The 19,134-nt window shown below is 38.7% G+C and overlaps 1 protein-coding gene across 1 annotated transcript in view; it reads right to left on the reverse strand.

The window, feature by feature from the left end:
* Positions 1-19,134, reverse strand: part of DNAH14 (dynein axonemal heavy chain 14) — a 1,015,490-nt gene that overhangs the window by 407,452 nt on the left and 588,904 nt on the right. The gene's annotated exons all lie outside the window — the stretch shown is intronic.

The raw sequence follows: 19,134 nt of genomic DNA on the forward strand, positions 1-19,134 counted from the left end.
CTGTGTATTACGGGAGAACTCCACAACCAAACCTTACTCATTTAGCTGTGTATTACGGGAGAACTCCACAACCAAACTTTACTCACTTAGCTGTATATTACAGGAGAACTCTACAACCAAACTTTACTAATTTAGCTGTATATTACGGGAGAACTCTACAACCAAACTTTACTCATTTAGCTGTGTATTACGGGAGAACTCTACAACCAAACCTTACTCATTTAGCTGTGTATTACAGGAGAACTCTACAACCAAACCTTACTCATTTAGCTGTGTATTACAGGAGAACTCTACAACCAAACCTTACTCATTTAGCTGTGTATTACGGGAGAACTCTACAACCAAACCTTACTCATTTAGCTGTGTATTACGGGAGAACTCTACAACCAAACCTTACTCATTTAGCTGTGTATTACGGGAGAACTCTACAACCAAACCTTACTCATTTAGCTGTGTATTACAGAAGAACTCCACAACCAAACCTTACTCATTTAGCTGTGTATTACGGGAGAACTCCACAACCAAACCTTACTCATTTAGCTGTGCATTACGGGAGAACTCCACAATCAAACTTTACACATTTAGCTGTGTATAACGGGAGAACTCCACAACCAAACCTTACCCATTTAGCTGTATATTACGGGAGAACTCCACAACCAAACATTACTCATTTAGCTGTATATTACGGGAGAACTCCACAACCAAACCTTATCCATTTAGCTGTGTATTATGGGAGAACTCCACATCCAAACCTTACTCATTTAGCTGTGTATTACGGGAGAACTCCACAACGAAACTTTACTCATTTAGCTGTGTATTCGCATTTAGCTGTGTATTACGGGAGAACTCCACAACCAAACTTTATTCATTTAGCTGTGTATTACGGGAGAACTCCACAACCAAACTTTACACATTTAGCTGTGTATTACGGGAGAACTCTACAACCGAACTTTACTCATTTAGCTGTGCATTACGGAGAACTCTACAACCGAACTTTACTCATTTAGCTGTGTATTACGGGAGAACTCCAAAACTAAACCTTATCCATTTAGCTGTGTATTATGGGAGAACTCCACAACCAAACTTTACACATTTAGCTGTGTATTACGGGAGAACTCCACAACCAAACCTTATCCATTTAGCTGTGTATTATGGGAGAACTCCACAACCAAACCTTACTCATTTAGCTGTGTATTACGGGAGAACTCTACAACCAAACCTTACTCATTTAGCTGTGTATTACAGAAGAACTCCACAACCAAACCTTACTGATTTAGCTGTGTATTACGGGAGAACTCCACAACCAAACCTTACTCATTTAGCTGTGTATAACGGGAGAACTCCACAACCAAACCTTACTCATTTAGCTGTATATTACGGGAGAACTCCACAACCAAACATTACTCATTTAGCTGTATATTACGGGAGAACTCCACAACCAAACCTTATCCATTTAGCTGTGTATTATGGGAGAACTCCACATCCAAACCTTACTCATTTAGCTGTGTATTACGGGAGAACTCCACAACGAAACTTTACTTATTTAGCTGTGTATTCGCATTTAGCTGTGTATTACGGGAGAACTCCACAACCAAACTTTACTCATTTAGCTGTGTATTATGGGAGAACTCCACAACCAAACTTTACACATTTAGCTGTGTATTACGGGAGAACTCTACAACCGAACTTTACTCATTTAGCTGTGCATTACGGGAGAACTTTACTCATTTAGCTGTATAATACGGGAGAACTCTACAACCAAACCTTACTCATTTAGCTGTGTATTATGGGAGAACTCCACAACCAAACCTTACTCATATAGCTGTGTATTACAGGAGAACTCTACAACCAAACTTTACTCATTTAGCTGTGTATTACAGGAGAACTCCACAACCAAACCTTAGTCATTTAGCTGTGTATTACGGGAGAACTCTACAACCAAACCTTACTCATTTAGCTGTGTATTACAGAAGAACTCTACAACCAAACCTTACTCATTTAGCTGTGTATTACAGGAGAACTCTACAACCAAACCTTACTCATTTAGCTGTGTATTACGGGAGAACTCCACAACCAAACCTTATCCCCTTATCCATTTAGCTGTGTATTATGGGAGAACTCCACAACCAAACCTTACTCATTTAGCTGTGTATTACGGGAGAACTCCACAACCAAACTTTACTCATTTAGCTGTGTATTACGGGAGAACTCCACAATCAAACTTTACACATTTAGCTGTGTATAACGGGAGAACTCCACAACCAAACTTTACTCATTTAGCTGTATATTACGGGAGAACTCCACAACCAAACCTTACTCATTTAGCTGTGTATTACAGGAGAACTCCACAACCAAACTTTACTCATTTAGCTGTATATTGCGGGAGAACTCTACAACCAAACTTTACTCATTTAGCTATATATTACAGGAGAACTCTACAACCAAACTTTACTCATTTAGCTTTATATTACGGGAGAACTCTACAACCAAACTTTACTCAATTAGCTATGTATTGCAGGAGAACTCTACAACCAAACTTTACTCATTTAGCTGTGTATTACGGGAGAACTCCACAACCAAACTTTACTCATTTAGCTGTGTATTACGGGAGAACTCCACAACCAAACGTTACTCATTTAGCTGTGTATTACGGGAGAACTCCACAACCAAACTTTACTCATTTAGCTGTATATTACGGGAGAACTCTACAACCAAACTTTACTCATTTAGCTGTATATTACAGGAGAACTCTACAACCAAACTTTACTCATTTAGCTGTGTATTATGGGAGAACTCCACAACCAAACCTTACTCATATAGCTGTGTATTACAGGAGAACTCTACAACCAAACTTTACTCATTTAGCTGTGTATTACAGGAGAACTCCACAACCAAACCTTACTCATTTAGCTGTGTATTACGGGAGAACTCTACAACCAAACCTTACTCATTTAGCTGTGTATTACAGGAGAACTCTACAACCAAACCTTACTCATTTAGCTGTGTATTACAGGAGAACTCTACAACCAAACCTTACTCATTTAGCTGTGTATTACGGGAGAACTCTACAACCAAACCTTACTCATTTAGCTGTGTATTATGGGAGAACTCCACAACCAAACCTTACTCATTTAGCTGTGTATTACGGGAGAACTCCACAACCAAACTTTACTCATTTAGCTGTGTATTACGGGAGAACTCCACAATCAAACTTTACACATTTAGCTGTGTATAACGGGAGAACTCCACTGCCAAACTTTACTCATTTAGCTGTATATTACGGGAGAACTCCACAACCAAACCTTACTCATTTAGCTGTGTATTACGGGAGAACTCCACAACCAAACTTTACTCATTTAGCTGTATATTACGGGAGAACTCTACAACCAAACTTTACTCATTTAGCTATATATTACAGGACAACTCTACAACCAAACTTTACTCATTTAGCTTTATATTACGGGAGAACTCTACAACCAAACTTTACTCAATTAGCTATATATTGCAGGAGAACTCTACAACCAAACTTTACTCATTTAGCTGTGTATTACGGGAGAACTCCACAACCAAACTTTACTCATTCAGCTGTGTATTACGGGAGAACTCCACAACCAAACCTTACTCATTTAGCTGTGTATTACGGGAGAACTCCACAACCAAACTTTACTCACTTAGCTGTATATTACAGGAGAACTCTACAACCAAACTTTACTAATTTAGCTGTATATTACGGGAGAACTCTACAACCAAACTTTACTCATTTAGCTGTGTATTACGGGAGAACTCTACAACCAAACCTTACTCATTTAGCTGTGTATTACAGGAGAACTCTACAACCAAACCTTACTCATTTAGCTGTGTATTACAGGAGAACTCTACAACCAAACCTTACTCATTTAGCTGTGTATTACGGGAGAACTCTACAACCAAACCTTACTCATTTAGCTGTGTATTACGGGAGAACTCTACAACCAAACCTTACTCATTTAGCTGTGTATTACGGGAGAACTCTACAACCAAACCTTACTCATTTAGCTGTGTATTACAGAAGAACTCCACAACCAAACCTTACTCATTTAGCTGTGTATTACGGGAGAACTCCACAACCAAACCTTACTCATTTAGCTGTGCATTACGGGAGAACTCCACAATCAAACTTTACACATTTAGCTGTGTATAACGGGAGAACTCCACAACCAAACCTTACCCATTTAGCTGTATATTACGGGAGAACTCCACAACCAAACATTACTCATTTAGCTGTATATTACGGGAGAACTCCACAACCAAACCTTATCCATTTAGCTGTGTATTATGGGAGAACTCCACATCCAAACCTTACTCATTTAGCTGTGTATTACGGGAGAACTCCACAACGAAACTTTACTCATTTAGCTGTGTATTCGCATTTAGCTGTGTATTACGGGAGAACTCCACAACCAAACTTTATTCATTTAGCTGTGTATTACGGGAGAACTCCACAACCAAACTTTACACATTTAGCTGTGTATTACGGGAGAACTCTACAACCGAACTTTACTCATTTAGCTGTGCATTACGGAGAACTCTACAACCGAACTTTACTCATTTAGCTGTGTATTACGGGAGAACTCCAAAACTAAACCTTATCCATTTAGCTGTGTATTATGGGAGAACTCCACAACCAAACTTTACACATTTAGCTGTGTATTACGGGAGAACTCCACAACCAAACCTTATCCATTTAGCTGTGTATTATGGGAGAACTCCACAACCAAACCTTACTCATTTAGCTGTGTATTACGGGAGAACTCTACAACCAAACCTTACTCATTTAGCTGTGTATTACAGAAGAACTCCACAACCAAACCTTACTGATTTAGCTGTGTATTACGGGAGAACTCCACAACCAAACCTTACTCATTTAGCTGTGTATAACGGGAGAACTCCACAACCAAACCTTACTCATTTAGCTGTATATTACGGGAGAACTCCACAACCAAACATTACTCATTTAGCTGTATATTACGGGAGAACTCCACAACCAAACCTTATCCATTTAGCTGTGTATTATGGGAGAACTCCACATCCAAACCTTACTCATTTAGCTGTGTATTACGGGAGAACTCCACAACGAAACTTTACTTATTTAGCTGTGTATTCGCATTTAGCTGTGTATTACGGGAGAACTCCACAACCAAACTTTACTCATTTAGCTGTGTATTATGGGAGAACTCCACAACCAAACTTTACACATTTAGCTGTGTATTACGGGAGAACTCTACAACCGAACTTTACTCATTTAGCTGTGCATTACGGGAGAACTTTACTCATTTAGCTGTATAATACGGGAGAACTCTACAACCAAACCTTACTCATTTAGCTGTGTATTATGGGAGAACTCCACAACCAAACCTTACTCATATAGCTGTGTATTACAGGAGAACTCTACAACCAAACTTTACTCATTTAGCTGTGTATTACAGGAGAACTCCACAACCAAACCTTAGTCATTTAGCTGTGTATTACGGGAGAACTCTACAACCAAACCTTACTCATTTAGCTGTGTATTACAGAAGAACTCTACAACCAAACCTTACTCATTTAGCTGTGTATTACAGGAGAACTCTACAACCAAACCTTACTCATTTAGCTGTGTATTACGGGAGAACTCCACAACCAAACCTTATCCCCTTATCCATTTAGCTGTGTATTATGGGAGAACTCCACAACCAAACCTTACTCATTTAGCTGTGTATTACGGGAGAACTCCACAACCAAACTTTACTCATTTAGCTGTGTATTACGGGAGAACTCCACAATCAAACTTTACACATTTAGCTGTGTATAACGGGAGAACTCCACAACCAAACTTTACTCATTTAGCTGTATATTACGGGAGAACTCCACAACCAAACCTTACTCATTTAGCTGTGTATTACAGGAGAACTCCACAACCAAACTTTACTCATTTAGCTGTATATTGCGGGAGAACTCTACAACCAAACTTTACTCATTTAGCTATATATTACAGGAGAACTCTACAACCAAACTTTACTCATTTAGCTTTATATTACGGGAGAACTCTACAACCAAACTTTACTCAATTAGCTATGTATTGCAGGAGAACTCTACAACCAAACTTTACTCATTTAGCTGTGTATTACGGGAGAACTCCACAACCAAACTTTACTCATTTAGCTGTGTATTACGGGAGAACTCCACAACCAAACGTTACTCATTTAGCTGTGTATTACGGGAGAACTCCACAACCAAACTTTACTCATTTAGCTGTATATTACGGGAGAACTCTACAACCAAACTTTACTCATTTAGCTGTGAATTACGGGAGAACTCTACAACCAAACTTTACTCATTTAGCTGTATATTACAGGAGAACTCTACAACCAAACTTTACTCATTTAGCTGTGTATTATGGGAGAACTCCACAACCAAACCTTACTCATATAGCTGTGTATTACAGGAGAACTCTACAACCAAACTTTACTCATTTAGCTGTGTATTACAGGAGAACTCCACAACCAAACCTTACTCATTTAGCTGTGTATTACGGGAGAACTCTACAACCAAACCTTACTCATTTAGCTGTGTATTACAGGAGAACTCTACAACCAAACCTTACTCATTTAGCTGTGTATTACAGGAGAACTCTACAACCAAACCTTACTCATTTAGCTGTGTATTACGGGAGAACTCTACAACCAAACCTTACTCATTTAGCTGTGTATTACGGGAGAACTCTACAACCAAACCATACTCATTTAGCTGTGTATTACGGGAGAACTCTACAACCAAACCTTACTCATTTAGCTGTGTATTACAGAAGAACTCCACAACCAAACCTTACTCATTTAGCTGTGTATTACGGGAGAACTCCACAACCAAACCTTACTCATTTAGCTGTGCATTATGGGAGAACTCCACAATCAAACTTTACACATTTAGCTGTGTATAACGGGAGAACTCCACAACCAAACCTTACCCATTTAGCTGTATATTACGGGAGAACTCCACAACCAAACATTACTCATTTAGCTGTATATTACGGGAGAACTCCACAACCAAACCTTATCCATTTAGCTGTGTATTATGGGAGAACTCCACATCCAAACCTTACTCATTTAGCTGTGTATTACGGGAGAACTCCACAACGAAACTTTACTCATTTAGCTGTGTATTCGCATTTAGCTGTGTATTACGGGAGAACTCCACAACCAAACCTTACTCATTTAGCTGTGTATTACGGGAGAACTCCACAACCAAACTTTACACATTTAGCTGTGTATTACGGGAGAACTCTACAACCGAACTTTACTCATTTAGCAGTGCATTACGGAGAACTCTACAACCGAACATTACTCATTTAGCTGTGTATTACGGGAGAACTCCACAACTAAACCTTATCCATTTAGCTGTGTATTATGGGAGAACTCCACAACCAAACTTTACACATTTAGCTGTGTATTACGGTAGAACTCCACAACCAAACCTTATCCATTTAGCTGTGTATTATGGGAGAACTCCACAACCAAACCTTACTCATTTAGCTGTGTATTACGGGAGAACTCCACAACCAAACTTTACTCATTTAGCTGTGTATTACGGGAGAACTCCACAATCAAACTTTACACATTTAGCTGTGTATAACGGGAGAACTCCACTGCCAAACTTTACTCATTTAGCTGTATATTACGGGAGAACTCCACAACCAAACCTTACTCATTTAGCTGTGTATTACGGGAGAACTCCACAACCAAACTTTACTCATTTAGCTGTATATTACGGGAGAATTCTACAACCAAACTTTACTCATTTAGCTATATATTACAGGACAACTCTACAACCAAACTTTACTCATTTAGCTTTATATTACGGGAGAACTCTACAAACAAACTTTACTCAATTAGCTATATATTGCAGGAGAACTCTACAACCAAACTTTACTCATTTAGCTGTGTATTACGGGAGAACTCCACAACCAAACTTTACTCATTCAGCTGTGTATTACGGGAGAACTCCACAACCAAACCTTACTCATTTAGCTGTGTATTACGGGAGAACTCCACAACCAAACTTTACTCATTTAGCTGTATATTACAGGAGAACTCTACAACCAAACTTTACTAATTTAGCTGTATATTACGGGAGAACTCTACAACCAAACTTTACTCATTTAGCTGTGTATTACGGGAGAACTCTACAACCAAACCTTACTCATTTAGCTGTGTATTACCGGAGAACTCTACAACCAAACCTTACTCATTTAGCTGTGTATTACAGGAGAACTCTACAACCAAACCTTACTCATTTAGCTGTGTATTACGGGAGAACTCTACAACCAAACCTTACTCATTTAGCTGTGTATTACGGGAGAACTCTACAACCAAACCTTACTCATTTAGCTGTGTATTACGGGAGAACTCTACAACCAAACCTTACTCATTTAGCTGTGTATTACAGAAGAACTCCACAACCAAACCTTACTCATTTAGCTGTGTATTACGGGAGAACTCCACAACCAAACCTTACTCATTTAGCTGTGCATTACGGGAGAACTCCACAATCAAACTTTACACATTTAGCTGTGTATAACGGGAGAACTCCACAACCAAACCTTACCCATTTAGCTGTATATTACGGGAGAACTCCACAACCAAACATTACTCATTTAGCTGTATATTACGGGAGAACTCCACAACCAAACCTTATCCATTTAGCTGTGTATTATGGGAGAACTCCACATCCAAACCTTACTCATTTAGCTGTGTATTACGGGAGAACTCCACAACGAAACTTTACTCATTTAGCTGTGTATTCGCATTTAGCTGTGTATTACGGGAGAACTCCACAACCAAACTTTACTAATTTAGCTGTATATTACGGGAGAACTCCACAACCAAACCTTACTCATTTAGCTGTGTATTACAGGAGAACTCCACAACCAAACTTTACTCATTTAGCTGTATATTGCGGGAGAACTCTACAACCAAACTTTACTCATTTAGCTATATATTACAGGAGAATGTACAACCAAACTTTACTCATTTAGCTTTATATTACGGGAGAACTCTACAACCAAACTTTACTCAATTAGCTATATATTGCAGGAGAACTCTACAACCAAACTTTACTCATTTAGCTGTGTATTACGGGAGAACTCCACAACCAAACTTTACTCATTTAGCTGTGTATTACGGGAGAACTCCACAACCAAACCTTACTCATTTAGCTGTGTATTACGGGAGAACTCCACAACCAAACTTTACTCATTTAGCTGTATATTACGGGAGAACTCTACAACCAAACTTTACTCATTTAGCTGTGTATTACGGGAGAACTCTACAACCAAACTTTACTCATTTAGCTGTATATTACAGGAGAACTCTACAACCAAACTTTACTCATTTAGCTGTGTATTATGGGAGAACTCCACAACCAAACCTTACTCATATAGCTGTGTATTACAGGAGAACTCTACAACCAAACTTTACTCATTTAGCTGTGTATTACAGGAGAACTCCACAACCAAACCTTACTCATTTAGCTGTGTATTACGGGAGAACTCTACAACCAAACCTTACTCATTTAGCTGTGTATTACAGGAGAACTCTACAACCAAACCTTACTCATTTAGCTGTGTATTACAGGAGAACTCTACAACCAAACCTTACTCATTTAGCTGTGTATTACGGGAGAACTCTACAACCAAACCTTACTCATTTAGCTGTGTATTACGGGAGAACTCTACAACCAAACCTTACTCATTTAGCTGTGTATTACGGGAGAACTCCACAACCAAACCTTACTCATTTAGCTGTGCATTACGGGAGAACTCCACAATCAAACTTTACACATTTAGCTGTGTATAACGGGAGAACTCCACAACCAAACCTTACCCATTTAGCTGTATATTACGGAGAACTCCACAACCAAACATTACTCATTTAGCTGTATATTACGGGAGAACTCCACAACCAAACCTTATCCATTTAGCTGTGTATTATGGGAGAACTCCACATCCAAACCTTACTCATTTAGCTGTGTATTACGGGAGAACTCCACAACGAAACTTTACTCATTTAGCTGTGTATTCGCATTTAGCTGTGTATTACGGGAGAACTCCACAACCAAACTTTACTCATTTAGCTGTGTATTACGGGAGAACTCCACAACCAAACTTTACACATTTAGCTGTGTATTACGGGAGAACTCTACAACCGAACTTTACTCATTTAGCTGTGCATTACGGAGAACTCTACAACCGAACATTACTCATTTAGCTGTGTATTACGGGAGAACTCCACAACTAAACCTTATCCATTTAGCTGTGTATTATGGGAGAACTCCACAACCAAACTTTACACATTTAGCTGTGTATTACGGGAGAACTCCACAACCAAACCTTATCCATTTAGCTGTGTATTATGGGAGAACTCCACAACCAAACCTTACTCATTTAGCTGTGTATTACGGGAGAACTCCACAACCAAACTTTACTCATTTAGCTGTGTATTACGGGAGAACTCCACAATCAAACTTTACACATTTAGCTGTGTATAACGGGAGAACTCCACTGCCAAACTTTACTCATTTAGCTGTATATTACGGGAGAACTCCACAACCAAACCTTACTCATTTAGCTGTGTATTACGGGAGAACTCCACAACCAAACTTTACTCATTTAGCTGTATATTACGGGAGAACTCTACAACCAAACTTTACTCATTTAGCTATATATTACAGGACAACTCTACAACCAAACTTTACTCATTTAGCTTTATATTACGGGAGAACTCTACAACCAAACTTTACTCAATTAGCTATATATTGCAGGAGAACTCTACAACCAAACTTTACTCATTTAGCTGTGTATTACGGGAGAACTCCACAACCAAACTTTACTCATTCAGCTGTGTATTACGGGAGAACTCCACAACCAAACCTTACTCATTTAGCTGTGTATTACGGGAGAACTCCACAACCAAACTTTACTCACTTAGCTGTATATTACAGGAGAACTCTACAACCAAACTTTACTAATTTAGCTGTATATTACGGGAGAACTCTACAACCAAACTTTACTCATTTAGCTGTGTATTACGGGAGAACTCTACAACCAAACCTTACTCATTTAGCTGTGTATTACAGGAGAACTCTACAACCAAACCTTACTCATTTAGCTGTGTATTACAGGAGAACTCTACAACCAAACCTTACTCATTTAGCTGTGTATTACGGGAGAACTCTACAACCAAACCTTACTCATTTAGCTGTGTATTACGGGAGAACTCCACAACCAAACTTTACTCATTTAGCTGTATATTACGGGAGAATTCTACAACCAAACTTTACTCATTTAGCTATATATTACAGGACAACTCTACAACCAAACTTTACTCATTTAGCTTTATATTACGGGAGAACTCTACAAACAAACTTTACTCAATTAGCTATATATTGCAGGAGAACTCTACAACCAAACTTTACTCATTTAGCTGTGTATTACGGGAGAACTCCACAACCAAACTTTACTCATTCAGCTGTGTATTACGGGAGAACTCCACAACCAAACCTTACTCATTTAGCTGTGTATTACGGGAGAACTCCACAACCAAACTTTACTCATTTAGCTGTATATTACAGGAGAACTCTACAACCAAACTTTACTAATTTAGCTGTATATTACGGGAGAACTCTACAACCAAACTTTACTCATTTAGCTGTGTATTACGGGAGAACTCTACAACCAAACCTTACTCATTTAGCTGTGTATTACCGGAGAACTCTACAACCAAACCTTACTCATTTAGCTGTGTATTACAGGAGAACTCTACAACCAAACCTTACTCATTTAGCTGTGTATTACGGGAGAACTCTACAACCAAACCTTACTCATTTAGCTGTGTATTACGGGAGAACTCTACAACCAAACCTTACTCATTTAGCTGTGTATTACGGGAGAACTCTACAACCAAACCTTACTCATTTAGCTGTGTATTACAGAAGAACTCCACAACCAAACCTTACTCATTTAGCTGTGTATTACGGGAGAACTCCACAACCAAACCTTACTCATTTAGCTGTGCATTACGGGAGAACTCCACAATCAAACTTTACACATTTAGCTGTGTATAACGGGAGAACTCCACAACCAAACCTTACCCATTTAGCTGTATATTACGGGAGAACTCCACAACCAAACATTACTCATTTAGCTGTATATTACGGGAGAACTCCACAACCAAACCTTATCCATTTAGCTGTGTATTATGGGAGAACTCCACATCCAAACCTTACTCATTTAGCTGTGTATTACGGGAGAACTCCACAACGAAACTTTACTCATTTAGCTGTGTATTCGCATTTAGCTGTGTATTACGGGAGAACTCCACAACCAAACTTTACTAATTTAGCTGTATATTACGGGAGAACTCCACAACCAAACCTTACTCATTTAGCTGTGTATTACAGGAGAACTCCACAACCAAACTTTACTCATTTAGCTGTATATTGCGGGAGAACTCTACAACCAAACTTTACTCATTTAGCTATATATTACAGGAGAATGTACAACCAAACTTTACTCATTTAGCTTTATATTACGGGAGAACTCTACAACCAAACTTTACTCAATTAGCTATATATTGCAGGAGAACTCTACAACCAAACTTTACTCATTTAGCTGTGTATTACGGGAGAACTCCACAACCAAACTTTACTCATTTAGCTGTGTATTACGGGAGAACTCCACAACCAAACCTTACTCATTTAGCTGTGTATTACGGGAGAACTCCACAACCAAACTTTACTCATTTAGCTGTATATTACGGGAGAACTCTACAACCAAACTTTACTCATTTAGCTGTGTATTACGGGAGAACTCTACAACCAAACTTTACTCATTTAGCTGTATATTACAGGAGAACTCTACAACCAAACTTTACTCATTTAGCTGTGTATTATGGGAGAACTCCACAACCAAACCTTACTCATATAGCTGTGTATTACAGGAGAACTCTACAACCAAACTTTACTCATTTAGCTGTGTATTACAGGAGAACTCCACAACCAAACCTTACTCATTTAGCTGTGTATTACGGGAGAACTCTACAACCAAACCTTACTCATTTAGCTGTGTATTACAGGAGAACTCTACAACCAAACCTTACTCATTTAGCTGTGTATTACAGGAGAACTCTACAACCAAACCTTACTCATTTAGCTGTGTATTACGGGAGAACTCTACAACCAAACCTTACTCATTTAGCTGTGTATTACGGGAGAACTCTACAACCAAACCTTACTCATTTAGCTGTGTATTACGGGAGAACTCCACAACCAAACCTTACTCATTTAGCTGTGCATTACGGGAGAACTCCACAATCAAACTTTACACATTTAGCTGTGTATAACGGGAGAACTCCACAACCAAACCTTACCCATTTAGCTGTATATTACGGAGAACTCCACAACCAAACATTACTCATTTAGCTGTATATTACGGGAGAACTCCACAACCAAACCTTATCCATTTAGCTGTGTATTATGGGAGAACTCCACATCCAAACCTTACTCATTTAGCTGTGTATTACGGGAGAACTCCACAACGAAACTTTACTCATTTAGCTGTGTATTCGCATTTAGCTGTGTATTACGGGAGAACTCCACAACCAAACTTTACTCATTTAGCTGTGTATTACGGGAGAACTCCACAACCAAACTTTACACATTTAGCTGTGTATTACGGGAGAACTCTACAACCGAACTTTACTCATTTAGCTGTGCATTACGGAGAACTCTACAACCGAACATTACTCATTTAGCTGTGTATTACGGGAGAACTCCACAACTAAACCTTATCCATTTAGCTGTGTATTATGGGAGAACTCCACAACCAAACTTTACACATTTAGCTGTGTATTACGGGAGAACTCCACAACCAAACCTTATCCATTTAGCTGTGTATTATGGGAGAACTCCACAACCAAACCTTACTCATTTAGCTGTGTATTACGGGAGAACTCCACAACCAAACTTTACTCATTTAGCTGTGTATTACGGGAGAACTCCACAATCAAACTTTACACATTTAGCTGTGTATAACGGGAGAACTCCACTGCCAAACTTTACTCATTTAGCTGTATATTACGGGAGAACTCCACAACCAAACCTTACTCATTTAGCTGTGTATTACGGGAGAACTCCACAACCAAACTTTACTCATTTAGCTGTATATTACGGGAGAACTCTACAACCAAACTTTACTCATTTAGCTATATATTACAGGACAACTCTACAACCAAACTTTACTCATTTAGCTTTATATTACGGGAGAACTCTACAACCAAACTTTACTCAATTAGCTATATATTGCAGGAGAACTCTACAACCAAACTTTACTCATTTAGCTGTGTATTACGGGAGAACTCCACAACCAAACTTTACTCATTCAGCTGTGTATTACGGGAGAACTCCACAACCAAACCTTACTCATTTAGCTGTGTATTACGGGAGAACTCCACAACCAAACTTTACTCACTTAGCTGTATATTACAGGAGAACTCTACAACCAAACTTTACTAATTTAGCTGTATATTACGGGAGAACTCTACAACCAAACTTTACTCATTTAGCTGTGTATTACGGGAGAACTCTACAACCAAACCTTACTCATTTAGCTGTGTATTACAGGAGAACTCTACAACCAAACCTTACTCATTTAGCTGTGTATTACAGGAGAACTCTACAACCAAACCTTACTCATTTAGCTGTGTATTACGGGAGAACTCTACAACCAAACCTTACTCATTTAGCTGTGTATTACGGGAGAACTCTACAACCAAACCTTACTCATTTAGCTGTGTATTACGGGAGAACTCTACAACCAAACCTTACTCATTTAGCTGTGTATTACAGAAGAACTCCACAACCAAACCTTACTCATTTAGCTGTGTATTACGGGAGAACTCCACAACCAAACCTTACTCATTTAGCTGTGCATTACGGGAGAACTCCACAATCAAACTTTACACATTTAGCTGTGTATAACGGGAGAACTCCACAACCAAACCTTACCCATTTAGCTGTATATTACGGGAGAACTCCACAACCAAACATTACTCATTTAGCTGTATATTACGGGAGAACTCCACAACCAAACCTTATCCATTTAGCTGTGTATTATGGGAGAACTCCACATCCAAACCTTACTCATTTAGCTGTGTATTACGGGAGAACTCCACAACGAAACTTTACTCATTTAGCTGTGTATTCGCATTTAGCTGTGTATTACGGGAGAACTCCACAACCAAACTTTATTCATTTAGCTGTGTATTACGGGAGAACTCCACAACCAAACTTTACACATTTAGCTGTGTATTACGGGAGAACTCTACAACCGAACTTTACTCATTTAGCTGTGCATTACGGAGAACTCTACAACCGAACTTTACTCATTTAGCTGTGTATTACGGGAGAACTCCACAACTAAACCTTATCCATTTAGCTGTGTATTATGGGAGAACTCCACAACCAAACTTTACACATTTAGCTGTGTATTACGGGAGAACTCCACAACCAAACCTTATCCATTTAGCTGTGTATTATGGGAGAACTCCACAACCAAACCTTACTCATTTAGCTGTGTATTACGGGAGAACTCCACAACCAAACTTTACTCATTTAGCTGTGTATTACGGGAGAACTCCACAATCAAACTTTACACATTTAGCTGTGTATAACGGGAGAACTCCACTGCCAAACTTTACTCATTTAGCTGTATATTACGGGAGAACTCCACAACCAAACCTTACTCATTTAGCTGTGTATTACGGGAGAACTCCACAACCAAACTTTACTCACTTAGCTGTATATTACGGGAGAACTCTACAACCAAACTTTACTCATTTAGCTATATATTACAGGACAACTCTACAACCAAACTTTACTCATTTAGCTTTATATTACTGGAGAACTCTACAACCAAACTTTACTCAATTAGCTATATATTGCAGGAGAACTCTACAACCAAACTTTACTCATTTAGCTGTGTATTACGGGAGAACTCCACAACCAAACTTTACTCATTCAGCTGTGTATTACGGGAGAACTCCACAACCAAACCTTACTCATATAGCTGTGTATTACGGGAGAACTCCACAACCAAACTTTACTCATTTAGCTGTATATTACAGGAGAACTCTACAACCAAACTTTACTAATTTAGCTGTATATTACGGGAGAACTCTACAACCAAACCTTACTCATTTAGCTGTGTATTATGGGAGAACTCCACAACCAAACCTTACTCATATAGCTGTGTATTACAGGAGAACTCTACAACCAAACTTTACTCATTTAGCTGTGTATTACAGGAGAACTCCACAACCAAACCTTAGTCATTTAGCTGTGTATTACGGGAGAACTCTACAACCAAACCTTACTCATTTAGCTGTGTATTACAGGAGAACTCTACAACCAAACCTTACTCATTTAGCTGTGTATTACAGGAGAACTCTACAACCAAACCTTACTCATTTAGCTGTGTATTACGGGAGAACTCTACAACCAAACCTTACTCATTTAGCTGTGTATTACGGGAGAACTCTACAACCAAACCTTACTCATTTAGCTGTGTATTACAGGAGAACTCCACAACCAAACTTTACTCATTTAGCTGTATATTGCGGGAGAACTCTACAACCAAACTTTACTCATTTAGCTATATATTACAGGAGAACTCTACAACCAAACTTTACTCATTTAGCTTTATATTACGGGAGAACTCTACAACCAAACTTTACTCAATTAGCTATATATTGCAGGAGAACTCTACAACCAAACTTTACTCATTTAGCTGTGTATTACGGGAGAACTCCACAACCAAACATTACTCATTTAGCTGTGTATTACGGGAGAACTCCACAACCAAACGTTACTCATTTAGCTGTGTATTACGGGAGAACTCCACAACCAAACTTTACTCATTTAGCTGTATATTACGGGAGAACTCTACAACCAAACTTTACTCATTTAGCTGTGAATTACGGGAGAACTCTACAACCAAACTTTACTCATTTAGCTGTATATTACAGGAGAACTCTACAACCAAACTTTACTCATTTAGCTGTGTATTATGGGAGAACTCCACAACCAAACCTTACTCATATAGCTGTGTATTACAGGAGAACTCTACAACCAAACTTTACTCATTTAGCTGTGTATTACAGGAGAACTCCACAACCAAACCTTACTCATTTAGCTGTGTATTACGGGAGAACTCTACAACCAAACCTTACTCATTTAGCTGTGTATTACAGGAGAACTCTACAACCAAACCTTACTCATTTAGCTGTGTATTACAGGAGAACTCTACAACCAAACCTCATTTAGCTGTGTATTACGGGAGAACTCTACAACCAAACCTTACTCATTTAGCTGTGTATTACGGGAGAACTCTACAACCAAACCATACTCATTTAGCTGTGTATTACGGGAGAACTCTACAACCAAACCTTACTCATTTAGCTGTGTATTACAGAAGAACTCCACAACCAAACCTTACTCATTTAGCTGTGTATTACGGGAGAACTCCACAACCAAACCTTACTCATTTAGCTGTGCAATATGGGAGAACTCCACAATCAAACTTTACACATTTAGCTGTGTATAACGGGAGAACTCCACAACCAAACCTTACCCATTTAGCTGTATATTACGGGAGAACTCCACAACCAAACATTACTCATTTAGCTGTATATTACGGGAGAACTCCACAACCAAACCTTATCCATTTAGCTGTGTATTATGGGAGAACTCCACATCCAAACCTTACTCATTTAGCTGTGTATTACGGGAGAACTCCACAACGAAACTTTACTCATTTAGCTGTGTATTCGCATTTAGCTGTGTATTACGGGAGAACTCCACAACCAAACCTTACTCATTTAGCTGTGTATTACGGGAGAACTCCACAACCAAACTTTACACATTTAGCTGTGTATTACGGGAGAACTCTACAACCGAACTTTACTCATTTAGCAGTGCATTACGGAGAACTCTACAACCGAACATTACTCATTTAGCTGTGTATTACGGGAGAACTCCACAACTAAACCTTATCCATTTAGCTGTGTATTATGGGAGAACTCCACAACCAAACTTTACACATTTAGCTGTGTATTACGGTAGAACTCCACAACCAAACCTTATCCATTTAGCTGTGTATTATGGGAGAACTCCACAACCAAACCTTACTCATTTAGCTGTGTATTACGGGAGAACTCCACAACCAAACTTTACTCATTTAGCTGTGTATTACGGGAGAACTCCACAATCAAACTTTACACATTTAGCTGTGTATAACGGGAGAACTCCACTGCCAAACTTTACTCATTTAGCTGTATATTACGGGAGAACTCCACAACCAAACCTTACTCATTTAGCTGTGTATTACGGGAGAACTCCACAACCAAACTTTACTCATTTAGCTGTATATTACGGGAGAACTCTACAACCAAACTTTACTCATTTAGCTATATATTACAGGACAACTCTACAACCAAACTTTACTCATTTAGCTTTATATTACGGGAGAACTCTACAACCAAACTTTACTCAATTAGCTATATATTGCAGGAGAACTCTACAACCAAACTTTACTCATTTAGCTGTGTATTACGGGAGAACTCCACAACCAAACTTTACTCATTCAGCTGTGTATTACGGGAGAACTCCACAACCAAACCTTACTCATTTAGCTGTGTATTACGGGAGAACTCCACAACCAAACTTTACTCATTTAGCTGTATATTACAGGAGAACTCTACAACCAAACTTTACTAATTTAGCTGTATATTACGGGAGAACTCTACAACCAAACTTTACTCATTTAGCTGTGTATTACGGGAGAACTCTACAACCAAACCTTACTCATTTAGCTGTGTATTACCGGAGAACTCTACAACCAAACCTTACTCATTTAGCTGTGTATTACAGGAGAACTCTACAACCAAACCTTACTCATTTAGCTGTGTATTACGGGAGAACTCTACAACCAAACCTTACTCATTTAGCTGTGTACTACGGGAGAACTCTACAACCAAACGTTACTCATTTAGCTGTGTATTACGGGAG

Source organism: Taudactylus pleione, unplaced genomic scaffold (genome assembly GCF_031769625.1).
Source record: "Taudactylus pleione unplaced genomic scaffold, aTauple2 ptg000483l, whole genome shotgun sequence".
Classification (NCBI taxonomy): Eukaryota; Metazoa; Chordata; class Amphibia; order Anura; family Myobatrachidae; genus Taudactylus; species Taudactylus pleione.